Genomic DNA, 19,930 nt, shown 5'->3' on the forward strand with positions numbered 1-19,930 from the left:
AAAGAGAAACAATTGATCTTGAGAACAGATTGAGGAGAGAAAGAATAATAATAATTGGACTACCTAAAAGATATGACAAAAAAAATCTTGATACAATAACGCAAGAAATAATGAAACAAAATTGTCCTGAAGTGTTAGAAGAGGGTAAAGTAGAAATAGAAAAATCCACTGATCACCACGTGAAAGAGATCCTATGAGGAGAATCCACAGTAATATTGTCGTCACATTCTGGAAACTCCAGCTTGAGGATGAAACATATGAGTAACAAGAAAAAAATCTTGATATGGTGATGTCTCAATTAGAATCACTCAAGGTCTAGCAAATCTTGGAATGTTATATATTAAAGAGCAAAAGAACTGGGGTTTCAGCAAAAAAATATCATGCCCAGCAAAGCTAAGTCAATTTTTGAATGACAATGAATTCTCAGACTTTAAAGACTTTGTTAACAACAACAACAAAAAAGCCCCCCCCCCCCCACTTTAAATATTTTTAAAAAAAAAAGCCAAGAGAAATGTAAGGTACATACTAATGCCCAATTACAATTGGCTCAATAAAGACATGCATGTAAAACGTACATCTAAGATTATGTTTAGTAATTGGGTAGTTCCTAAGGCTGGGGGTAGACCTGAGCATGATATGACAGCCAAAGGTAAAGCCATTGAGGAGCAGCTGAGAAGAGTAGTTATCTGACACAAATGAGGTGCCAGAGGAAGAACCAACACAGAGGAATTAGATGGGGGAGGAAGGCTGGTAGTGTTGGAAACCTGCTTTCATTGAGAATGGGTTCAAGAGGGAATAATACATACATACATATACATATGCATATACATATACATATGCATATGCATATACATATACACATGCATATACATATTCATATACATATACATATGCATATACATGTACATATGCATAAGCATATATATAAAAGTCTAGTATATACTTAAAAGAGTATAAAAGTCTTTTAAATTCAGAAAGAAATAAAAAGTGAAGGGGATGGGGGAGAGGAGAGGATTAGGGAGGAGTCTTTAGTGGGGAGGGTAAGGAAATATGTTAAAGAGAGTTTAGATTTATGAGAATAGGAAGAGAAGGGAAGGATTGTTGGATGGGGTGGTAGGTCAAGAAATAGGAGGGGAAGGTAATGGGCAGAAGTACAGTAGAGGAGTTGGGAGGGATAGGAAATGAGAGATACACACCCACATAAAAACAAAGATTAGGATTATATTCTATTAGGGAAAGTACATGTTTATGTACATAAGTATGGATGTATATACATATGTCTGTAGATAATTGTATACATGTATGTATATATCTAGATATAAAAATATCCAAGCTTAATTTTAACCTCTGGGAGGTGGGAGAAGGGTAGAGGAGGGGAAAAAGAACAATGCAAAAAGTGCACAGCAGAGAATAAAAGAAAACTTACAAGGAAGCAAAGAAAATATGGACAGTTTTCAAGACAATGCGTAGAATGTATTATACAGTCTTTCTTGAAATGGAACCATAATTATATAAGCCAAAATCTCTCTTATATTCTGTGGTACACATGGCATGATTTTGTTTTATTTTGTGTTTAAATTTCAATAGTTCTGTTCACAATATGTTTCTTTTTCTTTATTGTGCATTTAAGTTTTAGTAAATAAAAATTTAAAAGAAAGTGAGACATGACTGAAGCCACTGAATAACTTAAAACATTCTATAAGCTTATAATCTGGACCCTAATTTATCTTGTCTTCCACACCCCAGTGCTGTGCCCCACCCCCATGACAGTAACCTCACTGATACCAATGTAAGAGATGGAAAGATGAAAAGGTGAATCACAGATGATAGAACTGAGAATATTCCTCTGTGTGTGTGTGCGTGTTTTGTGGCTGTTTTTTTTTTTCTGGTAAAAAATTAATTTCTACCACACTGAGCTTTAGACAACAAGCTACCCCAAATGTCTCCAGGAGGGAGTTAGCTGACTCCCAAAGGACAAAGCACCAGGTGTGAGGCTTTGCTTTATTCCCAGATCCTTCCCTCTTCAGATCCCTGTAACTTCCTAATGGGCACCAGCTTCCAGGGCCCTGTCAGTCACTCTGGGGGCATCTTCCACTCCTCAGTGTCTCACCCCCACTCCTCATATCAGATCTGTAGTTCAGAACTGTCAAAGTCACCCTTTCACCATCTCCGGAATATACCCCCACCCTGGGGCAGGCCCTCGTCACCTCACACCTGGACTAACCCCATCTCACTGGTCAGATTGGCTAACATGACAAAACAGGAAAATGATAAATGCTGGAGAACATGTGGAAAAATTGGAATACTAATGCATTGTTGGTGAAGTTGTGAACTGATCAAACCATTGTAGAGAGCATCTTGGAACTATGTCCAAAGGGCTATAAAAATGGGCATATCCTTTGACCCATCAATACCACTTCCAGGTCTGTATCCCAAAAAGATCATAACAGTGGGAGAAGGACCCATGTATGCAAAAATATTTATAGCAGCTCTTTTTGTGGTGGCACAGAATTGGAAATCAAGGGGATGCCCATCAACGGGGGAATGGCTAAACTTTTGTGGTATAGGAATGTAATGGAATATTACTGTGCTATAAGTGTTGTGCCCAAACCCAAATCACCCATCTCCTGATATGGAGCCCACCATTAAGCCCTTTGATATATTTGTCTTTGTCTTTATCCTATATCATGTCATAGCTTGAAACAGCTTAAGGCATAGTCTTGGGGTAGTCCTGGGGTTATGACACAAGTTTATCTTAAGAAGAGACCACCCTATTCTATCTCTTCTGACCAAGCAGGGTCTCCACACCCTTTACCCAGGACATGATTCCTAGCCTGTCCCCATTACCCATCGACCCTCCACCCTGTACCCTCCACCCTGTTCTGGGAGGGACTCCCTTGTTCCAGGAAAAATTGCACCCTTTTACCCTTGCACCATCTTCCCAAATTACCCCTGAGCTATAGATATAACCAGTGGCAATTCTTGCCTTCTGTAGGTCATTGCTTATGCTAGCTCCCCTCCCCAATTGTCAAACTTTTTGTGGTTTTAGCCTTTATAAGCACTGTGTGCACCCCAATTTGGGGCTGCCTGGTTTGAGTGTACACTCCAGGCAGTCATGCACTTAATCAGTAAATCCACACCTAAATTTACCTTGAACCCAGGTCTCAGCTCGCTCTTATTCTCTGTATAACAAAAGAAATGAGGAGCAGATGGGCTTCATAATCACCTGGAGAGACTTATATAAACTGGTGCTGAGTGCAGAGAGTGGGACCAGGAGAACTTTGTACACAATTACAGACGCATTGTATCTAGGATGACTAACTTTGATAGACTGAGCTCCTCTCAGCAATGCGAGGTTATAAGACAGCTCCAAAGGACATAATGGAAAAGGCTGTGCACACCCAGAGAAAGAACTACAGAGTCTACTTGCTCTCTCTCATTTTTGTTTTGTTTTGTTCCTTCTTCCTCATGGTTCACTCCATTGCTTGTAATTCTTCTTCTCACCTTGACTAATGTGAAAATATTTTTCATGGGAAGCTATATGTAGAGCCTATATTGGATTACATTCAGTCTTGGAACAGGAGCGTGGAGGAGACAGAGGGGCAGAAAATTTGGAATTCAAAGGATTGTGGAACTAAATGTTGTAAACTAAAAATATATAAATATGTAAGGGGGAAAAAGGCCTTCCAAGCGTCCTTGATGAAAAGGCCACAACTGCGAAGAGCTCCTGAAGTTCAAAGACAGCTGAAGAGAAACATCAGAAAGTAAAGAAAGATGAACTAGACTGAGGAAATGAAAAAATAATAATGTATAATTTACTTGTATTAAAATGTGGGGAGGTGACACGTGTCCTCTGCGATCTCTCTCAGGGCTCATAGAGGGAATCAAGTCAGAGAAGACCCAGGAGGGAGAAGGAAGGAGAGGAAGAGGAATGCACTGAGGTGGGGGGATGGAAACAGTATCTCACACAAGGACGGACATGAGCAGACATCTATACAAACAAGGAGAAGGGAGGGGGAGGGAACATTTGATGCCTGAACCTTAGTCCTCTGGTCAAAGGAAGGAAGGGCACAGACAACACAAAGTTATGCATAGAAACACATTCTGCTCACCAGTGAAAAGGAGGGAAAGGAGAGGGGAACGTAAAAGGAGGATAAGTTATAGGAGGGGTTGGGTCTAAATAAAACAAATGCAAAGATGCATAAGAATATTTACAATGCTTTTTGAAGTGGCAGAGAAAGGGAATCTGAAGATTACCCATAAATGGCATATGAATGACTACGTAAGGTCCATAAATTTAATGCAATACTACTACATAGACACTGAATTAGCATAATGACCAGCCCAGCCTCCAGAGGGCCAAGGATGAAGAAACCTGCTGCCTGTCACCAAGAGGGGAAGGACTCAGGGAGAGAAGGAGAAAAGTGTTTTAGGGAACAGCATGGTAGGTTTGTTTTTAAGACTATGGAAGATGGAGAAATAGAAACAGGACTTCCACATAGCTCCGGCTCCCACCTCTTCCAATTCATGTAAAAAATGACTCTAGACAAACTTTGGAGCTACAGAACCCACAAAATGACACAGAGAAGCTAACCTCCCACTGAGGAGAGCCTGGCAGGCTGGCAGGAAGGGTCCAGCCCACTGCTCTGGGAGCCAAGCCCAGCCCCCTGCAAGCTGAGATTCTAGCCTCACGGCAGCCTGACCAGCTGCTGGTTGGAGGGACTTCAGATCACCAGCAGCTGTGGCGGTTTCCAGAATTATCAACCCATAGATGCCAAGGACAAAGTGAGAGGTCAGTGCAGTGTGGACTTTGGGACCTGGGAATTCAGAGTGCGATCCAGCCTTTGCCCCCAGGGCAAGAAGTGGCTGAGGTGCTGCGGCCATGAAGCCACCTGCCAAATGACTGCTTCAGAGTTGCTGGTCTACAGATTGTAGGGAGACCAAGCAACCAGACTGAGGGGTAAGCGTTTTTGCTTTAACCTGCTTGGATTTAGATCACTGTCTATGGGGGAGGTCCTGGGGTGCGTGAGCAGTCTGCCAGAGCTTCAGACATGGCACCCAACTAATACCTCCAGCAGCTGAGAAAACCCCAGCATTTGGGATAAAGCTCCTGTTTCTGGTAGCAGAGTTCTAGTGTGGCGAAAGGCTCAAAAGTCAAGTAATTGAGTGGCAACATGAGCAAGCAAAGGAAGCAAAGCAGACAGAGCACCCCAACTTTACACTCCTATTATGGGGATGTGATAGTAATGGCAATTAAAGATTCCCCTGTATTGGCTTGGTTTTCAAATTGATTGTATTAAAACCCAGAGTTTGTTAATCCCACCTGTGGGATGGGCTTGTTGATGTGAAAAGAAAGTCCTGAAGTGGGAGGAGCTGGTGATGTAGATTTGGAGAGACAAGAGAGAGGCGGAAGTTCTTTTTGGAAGCAGCACCTCGTGGAGAGGGAGAGACTAAGAGATTGCTGGTGGCCGCTTTGAATTGCCCTGGACTTTTGAGACCTGCCCCCTGAGCTGCCAAGGACTGAGGAGACATGGCTGTTTTGCTGGTACTTTGTCTGTCTGTTTTGATGTTATTTTGCCAGATTTGTCCACTGGTGAAAGACTGTCCTGTTGAAGAAGTCCTGGAACCTGGCATTTGGTTAAGAAGGCCTGAGACTGTCCTGCAGACAGAGAGTGAATACTGTCCACTGGTGAGGGACAGTACTGTTGTTGCAGGGGTCTGGGAGCCTTTCTGTTGGTTCAGAAGCCCTGAAGAAGGATTTTCTTGTTGTATGTTTACAGAAATCCTGGGAGAGGGCTTTGCTAATGTGTTCAGGGGTTCTAGGACTGTTCTACAGACAGAGGATAAATTCATGAAGGGACTGGCAATGTATCTTATGGCCTTGCTAAGCCTTGTCTCTCCAGGAACTAAGATTGCTGAGAACTTGCCTCGTGTCAAGATGAAGAAAAGACCTCCATTTGGGTATTAAGTGCTGTGTTTAAACTTGATGTAACTCTGGGGTAGATTCAATTGTGATCCAGGGGTGGGGAACTTTTGACCTTTTTGTGTTCTATGGTTGAGCAAATGAATGTATTTTACTTATGTTTGGAAACTAATCTCCATTTGAGAAGAGGGGCTTTGTGGTGGACTTAATTAAGGTATAGCCTAGGGGTGGAGAAGTATTTAGAACAGAGACTTTGTAATTGATTGAATGATTGGAAGGTCCTGGGGTGGGGTAGTACTTGGAGATTATTTAATCACACTTAGTAAATGCTGTATTTTGAATGATGTCATGTTTTGATCTTCTCTGTTCTGGGTTTGTTACTGAATAAAATAGAGAGCACCTATGCTGGTATTTTGAACCTGGGAAGTTGCCTTTGCTTGGTATTACATTACAGGGGACAAAAAGGATCAAAGCATGGAACGGGAGGAAGACAGCAGAGTCAGAACTCCTCCACCAAAAACTTCCAAGAAAAATATGAGCTCATTACCAGCCAGAGAGGAATTTAAAAAGGATTTTGAAAATCAAATAAGAGAAATGGAGGAAAAATTGGGAAAAGAAATGATAATTCTGCAAGAAAATTATGAAATGAGAGTCAACAACCTGACTGAAGAAAATAAAAGCTTAAAAAATAGACTAACTCATATGGCAAAAGAGGCTCAAAAAGGCTGAGGAGAAGAATGCCTTAAAAAATCAAATTTGCCAGATGGAAAAAGAATCTCAAAAGTTCACCAAAGAGAATCATTCCTTCAGAATTAGATTGGAGCAAATGGAAGCTAGTGACTTTATGTGAAATCAATATACTATTAAACAGATCCAAACAAAAGAAAAAATAGAAGGCAATGTGAAATATCTCATTGGGAAAACCACTGGAAAACCTGGAAAATAGATCCAGGAGAGATAATTTAAAAATTATTGAACTACCTAAAAGCCATGATCAGAAAAAGAACCCAGAAATCAACCTTCAAGAAATTCTCAAGGAAAATTGCCCTGATATTTCAGAACCAGGGGGCAAAATAGGGGTTGAAAGAATCCACCAATCACCTCCTGAAAAAGATCCCAAAAAGAAAACTCCTAGGAATATTATAGCCAGGTTCCAGAATTCCCACATCAAGGAGAAAATATTTCAACTAGCCAGGAAGAAACAATTTTGATATTGTGGAAACAAATTCAGGATAACTCAGGACCTGGAAGCTTCTACACTGAGGGATCAAAGGGCTTGGAATGTGATATTCCAGAGGTCAAAGTAGCTGGGATTAAAACCAAGAATCACCTACCCAGAAAAACTGAGTATCATATTCCAGGGGAAAATATGGTCATTCAGTGGAATCGAGTACTTTCAAGCATTCTTGATGAAAGAAACAGTTGAATAGAAAATTTGACATTCAGATATAAGAAGCAAGAAAAGCTTGAGAAGGTCAACAAGGAAAAGAAATCATAAGGAACTTATCAAAGTTGAACTACTTATGTTCCTACATGGAAAAACAATAATTGTAACTTATGAAACTTTTCTCAGTATGACAATAGTTGAAGGGACTAGAAATGTATATGTGTGTATGTATATGTGTATATATGTATGCATACATATATATGTCTATATAGGAGGGTATATGGGTATATGAATACATATGTGAGTGTGTGTATATATGTCTACAGGTATACATAGACAGAGCACAGGACCAATTTAATAGGAAGGGATTATACTTAAAAGGTGAAATTAAGAGGTGAAAGAGGAATATAGTGGGAGGAGATGGGGAGAGACAGAATGGGGGTAAATTGTCTCATATAGAAGAGGCAAGGGAAAATTATTGCAATGGAGGGGAAGAACAGGAGGGCAAAAGGGAATGAGTCAACCTTGTTCTCATTGAGTTTTGCTTGGGGAGGGAATGACATACACACTGGGTATGGTATCTCACTCTACAGGAGAGTAGAGAGGAAGGGAAGGAGAGAGGGGATGATGGAGGGGAGGTCAGGCTGGGGAGGGAGGGAAGTTAGAAGCACCCACTTTTGAAAAGGGACAGGATCAAAGTAAAGAGTAGAGCAAGTGGGGGGTGTGATAGCACGGAGGGAAATATAGCCAGTTTTTCACAATATATCCACTATGGAAATGTTTTGCATAGCTACACATATACAACCTATATTGAATTGCTTATCTTCCCAGTGAGGGTGGGTGAAGAGGGAGGAAGGGAAAGAATCTGGAATACAAATTTTAAAAATCAAATGTTTAAAATATATATACATATTATTATTATTATTTTACATGTGGCTGGGAAATGAGATATACAGGCACTGGAGCATGGAGATCCACCATGCCCTACTGGAAAGTTGAAGGGGGAATGGGGGAAGATATGGGAGAGAGCAGATTGGGGGAGGGGATATTCAGTGGGAACGCTGTTTTGGGTGGTGGGTAAGGAAAATTGAGGAGAAAATTTGTAGCTCAAAATCTTTTGGAAATGAATGACGTAAACTAAAAAATTAAAAAAGAGAAAAATAAAAAAAAGATTGACTCTGCATTGTGTGTAATGGGTTTTATTTTTCTTGTGTTCTCAATGTGGGGGAGAGAACAGATGAGAAGGTGGATTATGGCTGATAGAAGTGAGAGTATTTGTGTGTGTGTGTGTGTGTGTGTGTGTGAGAGAGAGAGAGAGAGAGCATGCCTGTAGGTGTGTATGTGGTGGGGAGGGTTATACACACATTGGAAATGTGATCAATGCAATGACCAATGAATTCCTGAGGACTCTTGATGACATGTTACTTACCTTTTGATAGAGAGGGGATAAGAGTGCTGGTTGATATAATTTTCTTCAGATACAACCATTGAGAAATTTTTTTTAGCCTGACTACCTACACACATTTTTGTAATAGCAGCTAACTTTTCTTGCTTTCTTTATGAGGGAGACATGGTAGAAAGAAAAGGGAGAGATGGCTAATTTTTGATATAAAAACATTTGAACTTAAAGACATGGTAAAAAAAATATTTTCCCCAAAATATTCCTAAGTACATAAATAAAAATAAGATGGGGATCATGATGCCTCCCTTCCAGGGCTGGGTTGTGAGGCTACAGTGAGATTGCTAAGGTGTGTAACAGATTGCACACTGTCTTGGGGAGAGGGAGGAGGAGAAAATTTAAAATTTATCAAAGTGTATGTTGAAAACTAAAAATAAATAAATCATTAACTAATTTTAAAAAGTAGTCCTGGTGCCCAGGACCAACAGAGGCAAGGGTGGGAAGCCCAGGAGCTTCTTTTAAACAGCAGAGAAGCCGTCCATCATTCAGTCACTGTGCCAGGGCAGGTCTTAGACACCCAGGGACAGCAGGATGGCCCAGAGCACTGTGTACAGGAAATCTGAGTGTCTGGCACCTTTCTAAATTCTCATTGACTTGACCTAAGAACTGGTAAAGCAGGGCTCACAGGGACCTGGGAAGGCTTGTGTGAGCTGAGGCAGCACCAGGGGCACAATTTCAGCTCTGATCACCACGCAGCCAAGGAACATAGGCTCAAAGAAGCCTCCCACTCCAGTGCAATGGTCATCACTCCCTTGCCAGCTGTGGAACTCACTCACACCACCTCAGGAATGCTGACAAAGACATCTCCATCCTGTTTTGCTCAGATTCCAAGCCTGGGAGGTGGCAGGGTGTGGAAGGTTCTGGGCGGGTAAGTCTGGCCCTGGCCAAGCTGAGGACAAGCCCGTCCAGCTTGTGACTGCTTGGTCAGTGGGGATATGTCCTCCTTTGCCCAACCCAGGATTCTGTTCTCATTTTGCTATATCTTAGTCTGTGCACCATGTCAACCAATGGAATTATTCTGTACTTGGCACAGCCACTCCAGAAGGTCTAGGAACTCAGCTCTTAACAATTGGGCCCTGGCAGAGGGGGTGTCTTAGATCCTGAGGAAGATCTGAACTCCCCTTCATTCGAGGGGACCATGCACCCATTAATAAAGTGCCATTGGCTCAGAGCTCTGCCTCAGTCTCTCTTATTGTAGGTTGGATAATTTAAATCTCCACACTTTGAATCCCTCAAGGGAGTCAAATGACTGGAGTCAGATGGGGAAGGAGTCCAAGAGCCAAAGATTCAGATAAGGGAATCAGGAAAGAGCTTTGGTTCCTGCATCCAAGGAGGGGTCTGGGGGCAGGAAGGTAGGACTTGGGGATGGTCTGGTGGGGGGGGAGGGGAGGGGGAGAACAGCTGGGTCTGAAGGCAGGACAACTGAATCTCTAACCAGGAGGTGGGGGCATGGAGAAAGGACACCTGGGGCCTGATGGGAAGGCTGAAAGCGGGACACCTGGATCTCTATGGGCAATGTCTGAAATTTGGGAAAGTGTGACTCAATGGGAAATCTCAGGAGGGGCAGGAAGGATGTTTAGGAAGTGACTGGGAGTCTGGAAAAGTTTTAGGGGCAGAGGGTTGGTCCAATAGCCGGGCCTGGGAGACATGCTTCTGGCAGACCTGGAGAATGAGACCCAATGGGAAAGAGAGTCAGCAAAAGCCAGAATGTATGTGGGGGCCCTGGCTCAGATCTACTTGGGATGTGCATACACAGAGAGGGCTTCTGGAAGGCAGAGAGATCTCAGTCAAAGGGAAGGCAGAGAGATCTCAGCTGCAGGGAAGGTAGAGAGAGCTGATGTCCAAAGGGAAAAAAGAGAAAATCTGAGCTTTAGGGAGAGCAGACCAGCCTCAGGCCAAAGACTTCCTGCTTCCCACCAGCCCAACCTGGGAGGGGCCTCCTAGTCCCAAGAACACCACCCTGTCCAACCCCAGAAACTCCCACAAGCCCTGACTAACCCTTTCCTCCAATCACACCCAGGGCCAGGACTCAAGGATCCTGACTGTTCCTCCTCCCCAAGCGCACCCCTCCATCCCCACTGCAATGATCCCCTCTTCCCCCTAAACTCTTCCCAGTCCTCCAAAATCCACCCCAGTACTCCAGCTCCACCTGGGCCACCACCCTCCAGGCTGGTCATCTGAGACCTCCTCCTCCCCAGGGCCTCTCCCCCCCTCCCTCCCAGACTCACCCCCTCCTTCTGAGCAGAAACACTGCCTCGATAAGACTGTAACCCCAGACTAGCTGAAAATGATGGACCCTATGCCCTGAGGAGCAGCCACAAAGGGTCTGTAACTGTAAATCCAGATTGGTTGGGAGTGAGCTTGTCCCAGTCAGATGTGCTCTCCCTTAGGAAGTGGGATGTTTGACCCTCCTTTTTTTCCTATTTTTTTTATTCTTAGTTTTCTCTTTTTCCAAATGAATTTTGTAGTTATTTTTTCTCATTTAGTAAAATTTTCTTCCTAATTTAATTGGGACGGGGTTGAATACATCAATCAGTTTGGGTAAAGTTGTCATCATTATTTCATTAGCCCTGCCTACCCATGAACAATTTCTATTTCTACAATTATTTAAATCTGATGTTATTTGTATAATAAGGTTTTTAAATAATTTTGTTTGTTGTGGCAGGCATGCTCACAAGTATTTTATACTGTTTAGAGATTTTTTTTTCCTTTTTGGAGGGGAGAGGGCAGGGCAATTGGGGTTAAGTGACTTGCCCAAGGTCACATGGCTAGTAAGCGTGTCAAGTGTCTGAGGCTGGATTTGAACTCCAGTCCTCCTGGCTCCAGGGCCGGTGTTCTATTCACTGTGCCACCTAGCCACCCCTAAAGATATTTTAAATTAAAAAAAAATTTATTATTTTAGTATTTTTTTATTACTTTAGTTTTTTTTTTTTACTATCTTGTCAAACAGAGGTTTTTTGGGATACCTGCAGGAATGCTGATGATTTATGTGTTTATTTCATATCTTGCTACTTTGCTAAAACTATGAATTTTTTCAACAAACTTTTTATTTGACTCTTTGGGATTTTCCAAGAATATCATCAAATTGTCTAGCAAAGAGTTTTCTTACCTTGTTCCCTGTTCTTATTCCTTTTATTTCTTTTTCTTTTCATATTGCTATTCCTAGGATTTCCAATACAGTATTGAATAATATTGGTGACAGTGGACACCCTTGGTTCACACCTGGTCTGACTGGGAAGGCTTCTAGTTTATCCCATGGCAAATAATGCTGGCTAATGGTTTTAAATAAATGTTTTTTTTAAATCAATTTCAGGAGCAATCCACTTATACCACAACTTTCAAGTGTTTTCAGTAACAACGACTGTTGGACTTTATCAAAAGCTTTTACTGCTTATCTCTTGATATAATCATATGAACTTAAACTCTTATTAGAATATAATCAATTCTATCAAATTATTTATTTACTATTGGAATTAGTTGATCTTTAAATATTTGGTAGAATTCACTTGTAAATATTTCTGGTCCTGATGCTCAATCTCACATTACTTCTAAGTGAGGCAGCAGCCTCAACTCCTATTCATGAGAGGGAGAAAACAGTGAAACCAGGCTGCCTGGGTCCACTACAAGTCTAGGCTGCACAATCTCAGCTGGAGCCTCATTGCAGTAAGGCAATCCCCTGAGATCTCCCAAGTTGATTCCCCATGCAACTCACCAGAACAGTTTTTCCAAATCTTTTTATTCCTCCACAACCCTCCCTTATAACTTGTTCTCTGCTCACCCTCACCTTCTTACTTAAGAACTTGGCGTCTTGCAGCCTCAGACACTTAACACTTGCTAGCTGTGTGACCTTAGTCAAGTCACTTAACCCCAATTGCTTTGCCTTTCCCCCTCCAAAAAGCTAAAAACAACAACAAAAAAAACCCTTGGCCTCTTGAAAATACTGAACATTTATCAAGAGTTATCTTATTATCCTTATCTCACATTAATCAGATGCCTTCTTTTCCTTTTTGGCCCCAGGATCTAATGAAAAGGTCACCCTTTTGCTTACTAAAGTAAATCGCTTTATGGGTGCAAATAATCCCATTCCATCCCTCACCTACTTTGGTGTATTCTTTTTCTAGTATCTACTTTTTCACTAATTTTCACTCTCTCCTGTTCTAAATACACCTTTCCTGTTGACTCAAATAACATCATTTCTCCCAAAACACCCTCAATGACCCATGCATCCCATGCATTCCCCTGAGATATTGTCCAATATCTTGCCTCTTTTTCAGGACTAAACAGCTAGAGATAACCATTTACACCTGACGTCTCCAACTCCTTCCCTTTCTCTCTCTGAGACTCTCCCCAGTCTGGCTCCTACCTTCATTGTTCACAGAAACTTCTTTCTCTGTGATTACCAAGAACCCTAACATTGCTCAATCTGATGGGCATTTCTTGATTCTCATTCTTGACATCTCTGCAGGTTTTGACGCTGTCAATCATCCTTTTTCTGGACACTCTTCTCTCTAAGCTTTTGTGATCCAATGGTCTCCTGCTTCTCCCTTGACCTGATGCAAAATGAAACCCATTCTCTTTCCTCCAACCCTCCCTTCAACTCCATTCCTAATGCTCTCCCAGGCATCCCTCAATAGCCCAGGCTCAGAGATGAAGGGTCATGCTCTCCTCATCTGCTCTCAAACATTCACACTCCTCACCCCCATATTCAGTCTGGAAAAAAGTCCCACAATTCCTCCCATGTGACATCTCCCCCATACACTCCCTTCCCACCCAACATTGTCAGTTTCTTGGTTCAGGCCCCAATCACCTGACACCTGAGGAAGTTAAGAGCCTGCCTATTAGTCTGGCTGTGCCCCCCACCTCCAGTCAAGAGTCAATCCAGTTGTCAAGTTCATTTCCCTAAAGCTGTTCCATCTCTCCATTCTGGTCACATGCAGGAGTCTGTACTGACCCGTTAGTGCTTGTGGTGCAAATAACCCAATGCCAGATGTGTTGTACAACCTGTTCTGATGAACAGCCAAACCCTCTGCCCCTGCCCATTCTGTTATTTTCCATTTGGGCAGAAACTTCTAACCCCAAAACTAGGTAAAAAGGTAACTGTGCCAGATCAGCCTCAAACCCCACCTAGAGGGACCTTGGAGAATCACCCTTTGCCCCACCCCCTCCCAGGCTCCTCACTCCCTGACTCCTATGGAAACCTTGTGTGCTCTTCATTCAAGGTGTGTTTACCTTTGGGTGAGAGTCTCCTGCTGGTAAACCCTAGCTGGGCCACAGCCAGTCTGTTATTCCTAGCATCCAGAGGGTCATGCCAGCAAGAACCCCTGGGTGGTTCCCAGGAAGCCTGAAGGAGAGTTTCCATAGCATTTATTTTGGGGAGTTCTGGAAGTGGGGGGGAGAGAAAATCATGGAACCACTTTGGAGTCAGAGAATTTGATCTTGTTCACCTCCATAAAATGACAGATCCACTGTGTGGTTTCCGTTGTCCAGAAATCAGAGGCAGCTGGTAGTGCAGTGGAGAGAGCCCTGGGCCTGGAGTCTGGAAGGCCTGGGTTTAAATATACAGCCTCAGGGTTGGAAGCTGTGTGCCCCTGGACAAATCACTTAACCTCTGCTTGCCTCAGTTTCCCAAGTGCAAAATCGGAGTAATGATATCACCCAACTTAGAAGATAATTGTGAAGATAAAGTGACATCATAAATTAAAGAAAGCCCTTGGCCCAGTTACTGGCAAATAGCAGGTGAATATAAATGCTTACTCCCTTCCTTTCCTTTCCCAGCATCTATGCTAGGAAGGATAATAGGAAGGAAAATGAAGGACAAACATACTACATCAACCACAAGTCAGAGCTATGAGCTACCAATGTGCGCTTGTTAAACAGAAGAATATTCCAAATATTAGGCCCATCCCAAGAGGAAGGGGTTGCAAGGAAAAGCTGCCTGAGCACCTCTCAGAGATTTGGCAGCAAAATTCATGTCCAGGCAGAGGTCAGACCCAATAACCCCTGAGATTCTTCCACACTGACTGGACCTTTGACCTGAGGCTGCCTAGAACTGTAAGAGACTGCCTCAGAGGCAACAAAGGAAAGCCTCAGCTTCCTATCACACAATGCAAAGACTTTCTATAGGAAAACCAGGGAGCAAGAGGAGTCTGTCTCTTGGACACAGGAGCCTAACAATCTTCTCTGATGACTGACAGATGTTCCAAAGCCTGTGTACCAGGGAATGGAGATGTTCCCTTTGGTTGCAGACTCAGAGTGAGCAGGGGAAGTGTCCTTACCCAGGGACAGCAGGTTCTGGGCATTCTCCAGCATGACCTCCTTGTACAGCTCCTTCTGAGGATTGTCCAAGAGGCCCCACTCTTCCTGGGTGAAGTCCACAGCCACGTCCTTGAATGTCACTGTCTCCTAAATTATCTAAGGTTACAGAATGTAGAGCTGAAGGACACTTCAAGGTTAACTAGTCCCATCTTCACCAATTTTCAGGAGGAGACTTATAGCCCAGAGAAGGGATTTGCCCACAGGTCATGCCCGTTATGAGTGTCAGACTCAACTCTTGAAACCACAGTCAGTAGGAATCTGATGTAATTTTGAGAAAAGAATTTTATATCATCAGTTGGAATAAAGTTGAGAAATATCTTTTTATGGAAAGTGTCTCCCTGTGGAATCTGGGAGAAAGCTTGTGTTCTATCTGTGAGAAAAACATTTGTGGGGATCACAGGACTTCCCACACAGGGTCAGGGAGTTAGCCTGGATGAGCTTTCACTGTCCATTACTTACCTGGGGTCCATTAGGAAGATCGGTGTGAGATGCCCTTAAAAGAGCAAACCCAATGCTTCTAGGTGATGCAGAAAATAGAGTCAGAAAATGGACTCAGGAGGACCTGAGTTCAAATCTGTCCTCAGACACTTAACACTTACTAGCCATGTGACTTTGGGCAAGTCACTTACCCCCAATTGCCCTGCATTCTCCCCTCCAGAAAAAGAAAAAAAAAAAGAAGAAAAGCCAGCAAACCCCTTCTCACTGAAAGAACTGAGAAACAGAGTGTGCAGAGGAAGGTGATCGTTACCCTTCCAGTAAAGATGTGGGTGTGGTGCTCACTAGGAATACACCCACACTGATGCAGAAGCAGGACTGAGGTTGCACCCTTCTGTCCTTCCGGTTAGACTTAGGGTTAATTAGATCCCTCAGATTCCTCACTTCATTTCCGTACATTCCCTCTATATATGCAGATTATATGCAGATTCCATAGGTGTGGCAGTGAGCATGCCAGTGACAGGGTGCGACCTCTAAGGTCCAGCTGCTTGCCACACCCCTGGTTCCCTCTGGCCATTGTCATGGTTCCCTGTCTTGTCCATTCTCTGTTCAGTTCTCAGTTCTTGGTGTTTGGATCCCCAACAGCTGCAGTTCAACCTCCACGCTGTTCTGTCCCAGCAGTTTCCAGTTCTCAGCAGCTCTGAGTCTCTAGCTTGGGCTTATCTTTATATAAGGTATTAGATCCTCCCAGTTCAGCCCCTTCCTATTACATCAGCAAGTCCATCCTACCATGGGACTCACAAGTTCTGGATCTTAATACTTGATACAATGAGGTAGATATTCAAATGCCATTACCATTACATAGCTCATCTTGTAGTTACATATGTCAGCCTGAAAGTCCGGTTAAAGGAGGGAAACAGGCTAAGTGATATACACTGATATAATTTATTCCCTTTAAGTTAGCAGATACGTGATGCATGGAGCCAAAACATAAGTTCTGACCAACTGACACAAGCCCAGCATACCTGAGCCTCCATCACAAAGCACATGCCTCTCTAGGAAAGACAAGACCAGTCCCACTATTCAGCCCTCTCTGATCTTTGAAAGTACTGACAAAGGAAACAGCATTTTTAGAGCAAAGTAAAGCAGACTGATTGATTAGTTCTGGCTTTCATCCTTATTGGGGCTCAAATATTGTCACCTAAGATGTTCTGATATCAATTATTTAATAGTTTTGTTGTTATACTTGCAAAATTTTTTATTATAGAAATTTGTCGTTAAGACAGTAGAGGGGAAAAAAGCAAGGGAATAACATCTCCCCAACTCCATCTCAATTCCAGGCAGAAAGTATGCCAAACTGTAAACTGAATTATTGTGCCATGCCCAAAGACTGCCAAAAGAAGACAACAAAGTCAGAACTGCTGCATCAAAAGCTTCCCAAAAAAATATGAACTGTTCACAGGCCATAAAGGAGCTCAAGAAGGATTTTGAAAATCAAGTAAGAGAAGTAGAGGAAAAATTGGCAAGAGAAATGAGAATGATGCAAGAAAATTATGAAAAGTAAGTCAACAGGCTGCTAAAGGAGACCCCCCCAAAATACTGAAGAACATAACACCTTAAGAAATAGACTAACTCAAATGGCAAAAGAGGCCCAAAAAAACAATGAGGAGAAGAATGAATTAAAAAGTTGAATTGCCCAGATGGAAAAGGAATTTCAAAAATGCACTGAAGAGAATAATTCCTTCAAAATTAGATTGGAGCAAACAGAAGCTAATGACTTTATAAGAAATCAAGATATGATAAAATGGATCCAAACAGATGAAAAAAAAATAGAGGGCAATGTGAAGTATCTCATTGGAAAAACCACTAATCTGGAAAATAAATCCAGGAGAGATAATTTAAAAATTATTGGACTACCTGAAAGCCATGATCAAAAAAAGAGCCTAGAAATTATCCTGCAAGAAATTCTTAAGGAAAATTACCCTGATGTTTTAGAACTAGAGGGCAAAATAGAGGTTGAAAGAATTCACCAATCACCTCTTGAAAAAGATCCCAAAAAGAAAACTCCTAGGAATATCATAGCCATATTCCAGAGCTCCCAGATAAAAGAGAAAATATTACAGTCAGGAAGAAACAATTTGAGCATTGTGGAAACACAATCAGGATAACACAAGACGTAGCAGCTTCTACATTAAGGTATGGAAGGGCTTGGAATATGATATTCCGGAGGTCAAAGGAGCTAGAATTAAAACCAAGAATCACCTACCCAGCAAAACGGAGTATAATGCTGTAGGGGAAAATACGGTCATTCAATGAAATAGAGAACATTCAAGTAGTCTTGATGAAAAAACCAGAGCTGAACAGAACATTTGACTTTCAAATACAAAAGCTAGAGAAGCATGAGAAGGTAAACAGGAAAAAGAAATCATAAGGAACTTATTAAAGTTGAACTATTCACATTTCCTACCTGGAAAAATGATCATTGTAACTCATGAGACTTTTCTCAGTATGAAGATAGTTGAAGGGAATATATGTTTATATACATACACATACATATATATGTATGTATCAGAGGGTGTATGTGTATAAATCTATATATGTGAGTGTGTGTATATGTGTGTACATGTATACATAGAAAGAGGGCACAGGATGAGTTGAATATGATGGAATGGTATCTAAAAAATGAAATTAAGGGATGAGAGAGGAATTTATTGGAAGAAGGAAAAAGGGAGAAATAGAATAGTGTAAATTATCTCACATAAAAGAGGCAAGGGAAAATTGTTACAATGGAGGTGAAGAGCAGGAAGGTGAAAGGGAATGGGTCAACCTTACTGTCATTGGATTTGGCTTAAGGAGGGAATAACATACACATTGGGTATCTTTCCCTACAGAAAAATAGGGGGGAAGAGCATAAGCAGGGAGGGGGGATGATAGAAGGGAGGGCAGATTGGGGGAGAGGGTAGTTAGAAAGAAACCCTTTTGAAAAGGAACAGAGTCATAGGAGAAAATAGAATAAATGAGGGGTGGGATAGGGATAGTTAGTCTTTCACAATATAACCATTATGGAAACTTTTTTCATAACTACACCTGTACAACCTGTATTGAATTGTATGTCCTCCGAGTGGGGATGAGTGAGGAGGGAAGAAGGGAAAGAAACTGGAAATCAAAGTTTTAAAAACAAAATGTTAAAAAATTGTTTTTTACATGCAGCTGGGAAATAACATATACAGGCACTAAAGTATAGAAATCCATCTTGCCCTACTAGAAAGTTGGGGGGATGGGGAAGGATATAAGAGAGAACAGATTGGGAGAAGGGGCATTCAGCAGGCTTGCTATTTTGGGGTGGGGGTAAGGGAAAGGTGGGAAGAAAATTTGTAACTCAAAATCTTGTGAAATGAATGTTTAAAGTTAAAAATAAATAAATAAAATTTTAAAAATTAAAATTAAAAAGAAAATCAGATCCCAACACCAGGAAACCTAACCCATCACAGCAACATAGAAGCTAATGCACAACAATGTAGCAGAGAGCCACACCATCCTTCAGCCTTCCCACAAACTCTAGCTGTCACAGCAGGTGGCGAAAAAACAACTTTTATTCCTTTCCACAAACCAGTATTTACTCACAAGTCTCACTGATTCCTTGGGACAGTCCTCTCCTCCCATTCTAGCTAGCTCTGACTCCCAGCTTCCTGTGTCTCTGCTTCCCTTCAGCAAACTCTTCCTACCACAGGCTCCATGTGATTACATTCAGCCTATTAGGGGGCAAAGTATATTTTCAAAGCAGGGAAGGTCTTCATATTCCCATTCCCATTATATTTGACCCCAAGATCTTTCATGTCCCTTACAGAACAAAAATACATGAACAATACAGTTCCTTGTATTGATCAATGAGAGTATTTTTGCATAATTACCAAGTTTCCTTTCACAAATATACTTTTGTAAATGCTCAATTTATAGTTAAACAATTTTAACTGAAACTTCCTTCTTAAAGCAAAAATAAACCTTTAAACATTGGAATTCATTAAAAATAACTTGGTGTAAAATGTCCTTAAGTAACATAAATTCCCAAAATATTATAACAAACTAAATTCCTAGTCATTACAGAATCCTTAGATAAAGTTACTTCTTTTTCTTTCTTTTATCTTTAAATATACTAGAAATTAATTACATTCTGGAATTTCACATACCTCCTAATTAACAAACATAAATATCTCCTTAGATGAAACAGGCTTGAAAAATCACACCTCTTCTATTCCCAAAGATTCTCATCTATGAAAAAGGAATCCTACAACACAGCAACTTTTGTACAGAGTTTATAAGAACTTTAGGTTACTTAACAGCTCCTTAATAACATTTAGATAAGAGAAGTTGTATTTTAAACAAGCCATTACCTATTTAGGTGAATACATTT

At 41.7% G+C, this 19,930-nt stretch overlaps 1 protein-coding gene and 1 long non-coding RNA gene across 2 annotated transcripts in view; one reads left to right on the plus strand and one right to left on the minus strand.

Annotated features, from left to right (window-relative positions):
* Nucleotides 1-19,930, plus strand: part of LOC138168284 (zinc finger protein 420-like) — a 771,269-nt gene that overhangs the window by 366,518 nt on the left and 384,821 nt on the right. The gene's annotated exons all lie outside the window — the stretch shown is intronic.
* Nucleotides 14,018-16,114, minus strand: LOC138168298 (uncharacterized). Its single transcript, XR_011170089.1, has 3 exons — nt 15,544-16,114; nt 15,045-15,180; nt 14,018-14,314 (listed from the first exon to the last, which is right to left on the minus strand). It is a non-coding gene; the product is annotated as an uncharacterized lncRNA (long non-coding RNA).

This window comes from Petaurus breviceps, unplaced genomic scaffold (assembly GCF_028583685.1).
Source record: "Petaurus breviceps papuanus isolate PSGF00001 unplaced genomic scaffold, PetGlider_PUasm1.0 356, whole genome shotgun sequence".
Lineage (NCBI taxonomy): Eukaryota > Metazoa > Chordata > Mammalia > Diprotodontia > Petauridae > Petaurus > Petaurus breviceps.